Genomic DNA, 10000 nt, shown 5'->3' on the forward strand with positions numbered 1-10000 from the left:
TATTCCCTTGTGCTATAAACACAGAAACCTATGGTGCTTAAGAATAGCTGGGAATTCCACATGCGATGTGTAGAAAATATGGCCCATCATACCACCGAACATAAACAGCAGTAGGTTCATGGATAACAGACCCATGATCTGGTCACCCTTCAGTGACATGGGTCCTCTACCTAGCTGCTGAATAAATGGAGTTTGGCAGTGAAAGGGTTAAATTCATTGTGTTTTATTGCACTGTGCTGACTTACACTGTCCTGTTTTCCATCCAGTGGCACTGTATGATATGTAGGCTTACTACAGGGCCACCACGGTACATGCATCGCATTGTATAATACTGTATTGCATTGTGTTTACCGTGCCTTATTGTGCTGCAGTGTGTTGTATAATACTGTATTGCATTGTGTTTACCGTGCCTTATTGTGCTGCAGTGTATTGTGTTGTATAATACTGTATTGCATTGTGTTTACCGTGCCTTATTGTGCTGCAGTATGTTGTATAATACTGTATTGCATTGTGTTTACCGTGCCTTATTGTGCTGCAGTATGTTGTATAATACTGTATTGCATTGTGTTTACCGTGCCTTATTGTGCTGCAGTGTGTTGTGTTGTATAATACTGTATTGCATTGTGTTTACCGTGCCTTATTGTGCTGCAGTGTGTTGTATAATACTGTATTGCATTGTGTTTACCGTGCCGTATTGTGCTGCAGTGTGTTGTATAATACTGTATTGTGCTGCAGTGTGTTGTGTTGTATAATACTGTATTGCATTGTGTTTACCGTGCCGTATTGTGCTGCAGTGTGTTGTATAATACTGTATTGCATTGTGTTTACCGTGCCTTATTGTGCTGCAGTGTGTTGTATAATACTGTATTGCATTGTGATTACCGTGCAGTATTGTGCTGCAGTGTGTTGTGTTGTATAATACTGTATTGCATTGTGTTTACCGTGCCTTATTGTGCTGCAGTGTGTTGTATAATACTGTATTGCATTGTGATTACCGTGCAGTATTGTGCTGCAGTGTGTTGTGTTGTATAATACTGTATTGCATTGTGTTTACCGTGCCTTATTGCGCTGCAGTGTGTTGTGTTGTATAATACTGTATTGCATTGTGTTTACCGTGCCTTATTGTGCTGCAGTGTGTTGTATAATACTGTATTGCATTGTGTTTACCGTGCCTTATTGTGCTGCAGTGTATTGTGTTGTATAATACTGTATTGCATTGTGTTTACCGTGCCTTATTGTGCTGCAGTGTGTTGTGTTGTATAATACTGTATTGCATCGTGTTTACCGTGCCTTATTGTGCTGCAGTGTGTTGTGTTGTATAATACTGTATTGCATTGTGTTTACCGTGCCTTATTGTGCTGCAGTGTGTTGTGTTGTATAATACTGTATTGCATTGTGTTTACCGTGCCTTATTGTGCTGCAGTGTGTTGTGTTGTATAATACTGTATTGCATTCGTGTTTACCGTGCCTTATTGCGCTGCAGTGTATTGTATAATACTGTATTGCATTGTGTTTACCTTACCTTTTTGTGCTGCAGTGTGTTGTATAATACTGTATTGCATTGTGTTTACCGTGCCTTATTGCGCTGCAGTGTATTGTATAATACTGTATTGCATTGTGTTTACCGTACCTTATTGTGCTGCAGTGTGTTGTGTTGTATAATACTGTATTGCATTGTGTTTACCGTGCCGTATTGTGCTGCAGTGTGTTGTGTTGTATAATACTGTATTGCATTGTGTTTACCGTGCCTTATTGTGCTGCAGTGTGTTGTGTTGTATAATACTGTATTGCATTGTGTTTACCGTGCCTTATTGTGCTGCAGTGTGTTGTATAATACTGTATTGCATTGTGTTTACCGTGCCTTATTGCGCTGCAGTGTATTGTGTTGTATAATACTGTATTGCATTGTGTTTACCGTGCCTTATTGTGCTGCAGTGTGTTGTGTTGTATAATACTGTATTGCATTGTGTTTACCGTGCCTTATTGTGCTGCAGTGTGTTGTGTTGTATAATACTGTATTGCATTGTGTTTACCGTGCCTTATTGTGCTGCAGTGTGTTGTGTTGTATAATACTGTATTGCATTGTGTTTACCGTGCCTTATTGTGCTGCAGTGTGTTGTGTTGTATAATACTGTATTGCATTGTGTTTACCGTGCCTTATTGTGCTGCAGTGTGTTGTGTTGTATAATACTGTATTGCATTGTGTTTACCGTGCCTTATTGTGCTGCAGTGTGTTGTATAATACTGTATTGCATTGTGTTTACCGTGCCTTATTGTGCTGCAGTGTGTTGTGTTGTATAATACTGTATTGCATTGTGATTACCGTGCAGTATTGTGCTGCAGTGTGTTGTGTTGTATAATACTGTATTGCATTGTGTTTACCGTGCCTTATTGTGCTGCAGTGTGTTGTGTTGTATAATACTGTATTGCATCGTGTTTACCGTGCCTTATTGCGCTGCAGTGTATTGTATAATACTGTATTGCATTGTGTTTACCGTACCTTATTGTGCTGCAGTGTGTTGTATAATACTGTATTGCATTGTGTTTACCGTGCCTTATTGCGCTGCAGTGTATTGTATAATACTGTATTGCATTGTGTTTACCGTACCTTATTGTGCTGCAGTGTGTTGTGTTGTATAATACTGTATTGCATTGTGTTTACCGTACCTTATTGTGCTGCAGTGTATTGTATAATACTGTATTGCATTGTGTTTACCGTACCTTATTGTGCTGCAGTGTGTTGTATAATACTGTATTGCATTGTGTTTACCGTGCCTTATTGCGCTGCAGTGTATTGTATAATACTGTATTGCATTGTGTTTACCGTACCTTATTGTGCTGCAGTGTGTTGTGTTGTATAATACTGTATTGCATTGTGTTTACCGTACCTTATTGTGCTGCAGTGTGTTGTGTTGTATAATACTGTATTGCATTGTGTTTACCGTACCTTATTGTGCTGCAGTGTGTTGTGTTGTATAATACTGTATTGCATTGTGTTTACCGTACCTTATTGTGCTGCAGTGTGTTGTGTTGTATAATACTGTATTGCATTGTGTTTACCGTGCCTTATTGTGCTGCAGTGTGTTGTGTTGTATAATACTGTATTGCATTGTGATTACCGTGCAGTATTGTGCTGCAGTGTGTTGTGTTGTATAATACTGTATTGCATTGTGTTTACCGTGCCTTATTGTGCTGCAGTGTGTTGTATAATACTGTATTGCATTGTGTTTACCGTGCCTTATTGTGCTGCAGTGTGTTGTGTTGTATAATACTGTATTGCATTGTGTTTACCGTGCCTTATTGTGCTGCAGTGTGTTGTGTTGTATAATACTGTATTGCATTGTGTTTACCGTGCCTTATTGTGCTGCAGTGTGTTGTGTTGTATAATACTGTATTGCATTGTGTTTACCGTGCCTTATTGTGCTGCAGTGTGTTGTGTTGTATAATACTGTATTGCATTGTGTTTACCGTGCCTTATTGTGCTGCAGTGTGTTGTATAATACTGTATTGCATTGTGTTTACCGTGCCTTATTGTGCTGCAGTGTGTTGTGTTGTATAATACTGTATTGCATTGTGATTACCGTGCAGTATTGTGCTGCAGTGTGTTGTGTTGTATAATACTGTATTGCATTGTGTTTACCGTGCCTTATTGTGCTGCAGTGTGTTGTGTTGTATAATACTGTATTGCATCGTGTTTACCGTGCCTTATTGCGCTGCAGTGTATTGTATAATACTGTATTGCATTGTGTTTACCGTACCTTATTGTGCTGCAGTGTGTTGTATAATACTGTATTGCATTGTGTTTACCGTGCCTTATTGCGCTGCAGTGTATTGTATAATACTGTATTGCATTGTGTTTACCGTACCTTATTGTGCTGCAGTGTGTTGTGTTGTATAATACTGTATTGCATTGTGTTTACCGTACCTTATTGTGCTGCAGTGTATTGTATAATACTGTATTGCATTGTGTTTACCGTACCTTATTGTGCTGCAGTGTGTTGTATAATACTGTATTGCATTGTGTTTACCGTGCCTTATTGCGCTGCAGTGTATTGTATAATACTGTATTGCATTGTGTTTACCGTACCTTATTGTGCTGCAGTGTGTTGTGTTGTATAATACTGTATTGCATTGTGTTTACCGTACCTTATTGTGCTGCAGTGTGTTGTGTTGTATAATACTGTATTGCATTGTGTTTACCGTACCTTATTGTGCTGCAGTGTGTTGTGTTGTATAATACTGTATTGCATTGTGTTTACCGTACCTTATTGTGCTGCAGTGTGTTGTGTTGTATAATACTGTATTGCATTGTGTTTACCGTGCCTTATTGTGCTGCAGTGTGTTGTGTTGTATAATACTGTATTGCATTGTGATTACCGTGCAGTATTGTGCTGCAGTGTGTTGTGTTGTATAATACTGTATTGCATTGTGTTTACCGTGCCTTATTGTGCTGCAGTGTGTTGTATAATACTGTATTGCATTGTGTTTACCGTGCCTTATTGTGCTGCAGTGTGTTGTATAATAGTGTATTGCATTGTGTTTACCGTGCCTTATTGTGCTGCAGTGTGTTGTGTTGTATAATACTGTATTGCATTGTGTTTACCGTGCCTTATTGTGCTGCAGTGTGTTGTGTTGTATAATACTGTATTGCATTGTGTTTACCGTGCCTTATTGTGCTGCAGTGTGTTGTATAATACTGTATTGCATTGTGTTTACCGTGCCTTATTGTGCTGCAGTGTGTTGTGTTGTATAATACTGTATTGCATTGTGTTTACCGTGCCTTATTGTGCTGCAGTGTGTTGTGTTGTATAATACTGTATTGCATTGTGTTTACCGTGCCTTATTGTGCTGCAGTGTGTTGTGTTGTATAATACTGTATTGCATCGTGTTTACCGTGCCTTATTGCGCTGCAGTGTATTGTATAATACTGTATTGCATTGTGTTTACCGTACCTTATTGTGCTGCAGTGTGTTGTATAATACTGTATTGCATTGTGTTTACCGTGCCTTATTGCGCTGCAGTGTATTGTATAATACTGTATTGCATTGTGTTTACCGTACGTTATTGTGCTGCAGTGTGTTGTATAATACTGTATTGCATTGTGTTTACCGTGCCTTATTGCGCTGCAGTGTATTGTATAATACTGTATTGCATTGTGTTTACCGTACCTTATTGTGCTGCAGTGTGTTGTGTTGTATAATACTGTATTGCATTGTGTTTACCGTACCTTATTGTGCTGCAGTGTATTGTATAATACTGTATTGCATTGTGTTTACCGTACCTTATTGTGCTGCAGTGTGTTGTATAATACTGTATTGCATTGTGTTTACCGTGCCTTATTGCGCTGCAGTGTATTGTATAATACTGTATTGCATTGTGTTTACCGTACCTTATTGTGCTGCAGTGTGTTGTGTTGTATAATACTGTATTGCATTGTGTTTACCGTACCTTATTGTGCTGCAGTGTGTTGTGTTGTATAATACTGTATTGCATTGTGTTTACCGTACCTTATTGTGCTGCAGTGTGTTGTGTTGTATAATACTGTATTGCATTGTGTTTACCGTACCTTATTGTGCTGCAGTGTGTTGTGTTGTATAATACTGTATTGCATTGTGTTTACCGTGCCTTATTGTGCTGCAGTGTGTTGTGTTGTATAATACTGTATTGCATTGTGATTACCGTGCAGTATTGTGCTGCAGTGTGTTGTGTTGTATAATACTGTATTGCATTGTGTTTACCGTGCCTTATTGTGCTGCAGTGTGTTGTATAATACTGTATTGCATTGTGTTTACCGTGCCTTATTGTGCTGCAGTGTGTTGTGTTGTATAATACTGTATTGCATTGTGTTTACCGTGCCTTATTGTGCTGCATTGTGTTGTGTTGTATAATACTGTATTGCATTGTGTTTACCGTGCCTTATTGTGCTGCAGTGTGTTGTGTTGTATAATACTGTATTGCATTGTGTTTACCGTGCCTTATTGTGCTGCAGTGTGTTGTGTTGTATAATACTGTATTGCATTGTGTTTACCGTGCCTTATTGTGCTGCAGTGTGTTGTATAATACTGTATTGCATTGTGTTTACCGTGCCTTATTGTGCTGCAGTGTGTTGTGTTGTATAATACTGTATTGCATTGTGATTACCGTGCAGTATTGTGCTGCAGTGTGTTGTGTTGTATAATACTGTATTGCATTGTGTTTACCGTGCCTTATTGTGCTGCAGTGTGTTGTGTTGTATAATACTGTATTGCATCGTGTTTACCGTGCCTTATTGCGCTGCAGTGTATTGTATAATACTGTATTGCATTGTGTTTACCGTACCTTATTGTGCTGCAGTGTGTTGTATAATACTGTATTGCATTGTGTTTACCGTGCCTTATTGCGCTGCAGTGTATTGTATAATACTGTATTGCATTGTGTTTACCGTACCTTATTGTGCTGCAGTGTGTTGTGTTGTATAATACTGTATTGCATTGTGTTTACCGTACCTTATTGTGCTGCAGTGTATTGTATAATACTGTATTGCATTGTGTTTACCGTACCTTATTGTGCTGCAGTGTGTTGTATAATACTGTATTGCATTGTGTTTACCGTGCCTTATTGCGCTGCAGTGTATTGTATAATACTGTATTGCATTGTGTTTACCGTACCTTATTGTGCTGCAGTGTGTTGTGTTGTATAATACTGTATTGCATTGTGTTTACCGTACCTTATTGTGCTGCAGTGTGTTGTGTTGTATAATACTGTATTGCATTGTGTTTACCGTACCTTATTGTGCTGCAGTGTGTTGTGTTGTATAATACTGTATTGCATTGTGTTTACCGTACCTTATTGTGCTGCAGTGTGTTGTGTTGTATAATACTGTATTGCATTGTGTTTACCGTGCCTTATTGTGCTGCAGTGTGTTGTGTTGTATAATACTGTATTGCATTGTGATTACCGTGCAGTATTGTGCTGCAGTGTGTTGTGTTGTATAATACTGTATTGCATTGTGTTTACCGTGCCTTATTGTGCTGCAGTGTGTTGTATAATACTGTATTGCATTGTGTTTACCGTGCCTTATTGTGCTGCAGTGTGTTGTATAATACTGTATTGCATTGTGTTTACCGTGCCTTATTGTGCTGCAGTGTGTTGTGTTGTATAATACTGTATTGCATTGTGTTTACCGTGCCTTATTGTGCTGCAGTGTGTTGTGTTGTATAATACTGTATTGCATTGTGTTTACCGTGCCTTATTGTGCTGCAGTGTGTTGTATAATACTGTATTGCATTGTGTTTACCGTGCCTTATTGTGCTGCAGTGTGTTGTGTTGTATAATACTGTATTGCATTGTGTTTACCGTGCCTTATTGTGCTGCAGTGTGTTGTGTTGTATAATACTGTATTGCATTGTGTTTACCGTGCCTTATTGTGCTGCAGTGTGTTGTGTTGTATAATACTGTATTGCATCGTGTTTACCGTGCCTTATTGCGCTGCAGTGTATTGTATAATACTGTATTGCATTGTGTTTACCGTACCTTATTGTGCTGCAGTGTGTTGTATAATACTGTATTGCATTGTGTTTACCGTGCCTTATTGCGCTGCAGTGTATTGTATAATACTGTATTGCATTGTGTTTACCGTACCTTATTGTGCTGCAGTGTGTTGTGTTGTATAATACTGTATTGCATTGTGTTTACCGTGCCGTATTGTGCTGCAGTGTGTTGTGTTGTATAATACTGTATTGCATTGTGTTTACCGTGCCTTATTGTGCTGCAGTGTGTTGTATAATACTGTATTGCATTGTGTTTACCGTGCCTTATTGTGCTGCAGTGTGTTGTATAATACTGTATTGCATTGTGTTTACCGTGCCTTATTGTGCTGCAGTGTGTTGTATAATACTGTATTGCATTGTGTTTACCGTGCCTTATTGTGCTGCAGTGTGTTGTATAATAGTGTATTGCATTGTGTTTACCGTGCCTTATTGTGCTGCAGTGTGTTGTGTTGTATAATACTGTATTGCATTGTGATTACCGTGCAGTATTGTGCTGCAGTGTGTTGTGTTGTATAATACTGTATTGCATTGTGTTTACCGTGCCTTATTGTGCTGCAGTGTGTTGTGTTGTATAATACTGTATTGCATCGTGTTTACCGTGCCTTATTGCGCTGCAGTGTATTGTATAATACTGTATTGCATTGTGTTTACCGTACCTTATTGTGCTGCAGTGTGTTGTATAATACTGTATTGCATTGTGTTTACCGTGCCTTATTGCGCTGCAGTGTATTGTATAATACTGTATTGCATTGTGTTTACCGTACCTTATTGTGCTGCAGTGTGTTGTGTTGTATAATACTGTATTGCATTGTGTTTACCGTGCCGTATTGTGCTGCAGTGTGTTGTGTTGTATAATAGTGTATTGCATTGTGTTTACCGTGCCTTATTGTGCTGCAATGTGTTGTGTTGTATAATACTGTATTGCATTGTGTTTACCGTACCTTATTGTGCTGCAGTGTATTGTATAATACTGTATTGCATTGTGTTTACCGTACCTTATTGTGCTGCAGTGTGTTGTGTTGTATAATACTGTATTGCATTGTGTTTACCGTACCTTATTGTGCTGCAATGTGTTGTGTTGTATAATAGTGTATTGCATTGTGTTTACCGTACCTTATTGTGCTGCAGTGTATTGTGTTGTATAATAGTGTATTGCATTGTGTTTACCGTACCTTATTGTGCTGCAGTGTGTTGTATAATACTGTATTGCATTGTGTTTACCGTACCTTACTGTGCTGCAGTGTGTTGTATAATACTGTATTGCATTGTGTTTACCGTGCCTTATTGCGCTGCAGTGTATTGTATAATACTGTATTGCATTGTGTTTACCGTGCCTTATTGCGCTGCAGTGTATTGTATAATACTGTATTGCATTGTGTTTACCGTGCCTTATTGTGCTGCAGTGTGTTGTGTTGTATAATACTGTATTGCATTGTGTTTACCGTACCTTATTGTGCTGCAGTGTATTGTGTTGTATCGCGTTGTCTTATGCTCGTAATGCACTGCATTATATTGTGTTATTCTGTGGGTTTTTTGTTCTCTCTCTCTCTCTCTGTCTCACTGCGTGTTGTTTGTGTTGCCTTGATCACATGTTTTGGCTGGTGTTCATGACCGCATTGTTTCACATCACGTGTGAAGAGGCCACAAATTCTCGTCGATAGACGTCATTATGGTAATTTCCAAACAAGCTCAGCATACCAACAACAGCAAACAAAATTTGAAAGTCAAATCAGATCCCGAAGAAAACGATGAAGGCTGACATTATGACAGCAAAACAAGAGCGTTCCCCTGTAGCAGACGACGTGACTTTGTGCAAGCAGGGGAATTAATAATCGGTGACCATCGCGCATGCGCAACATATCCACTCCGCACCACGTCCGCTCGCTTGGGAAAGATACAAGCTTGATTTTTGGAAGATTTGTGTCAAAAGAAACTTCTGACTTGGGAACTTTCGATATGTTGCATAATCATGTGTGCTCGACGCATGATACCGCGGGCAACTTTTGTATTTTAGTATCCAAAATTCCGGGACCTTTTTCAGCGAAACTTTTCGTGCATTTTACAATGCAGGCATGCTAGAAATGTCATATAGCGTGTAAATTAATCCACCTTCCTAACCAAGCGTTTGGCTTAAAAACACGACGTAAACTGACCCATATCATGATCACGAGTCAACACCAGTTGACTCAAACAGTCATGTTTTTCTCTCTTTAAAAAAAAAATATTGCTATAATTTTAATATGTATTTGTATTGTTTGTGTGGCCTAAGAACGAAACAAGAGGCTTCATGGCTAACGTGTGATGCCTGCTGTATAAAGACAACAAAACTGAAAATGCCAGAGATGAATTGCCATTACAGACACAATGATCCAAATCTTTTTTTTCTTCTTTTTTTTCTTCTCACCATCCGAATCAAGTATTTATCGAACGGAGAGTTGTGTCGGCTTGAAACGGAGCAATTCTATCTAAAG

Source organism: Babylonia areolata, chromosome 28 (assembly GCF_041734735.1).
Source record: "Babylonia areolata isolate BAREFJ2019XMU chromosome 28, ASM4173473v1, whole genome shotgun sequence".
NCBI lineage: Eukaryota > Metazoa > Mollusca > Gastropoda > Neogastropoda > Buccinidae > Babylonia > Babylonia areolata.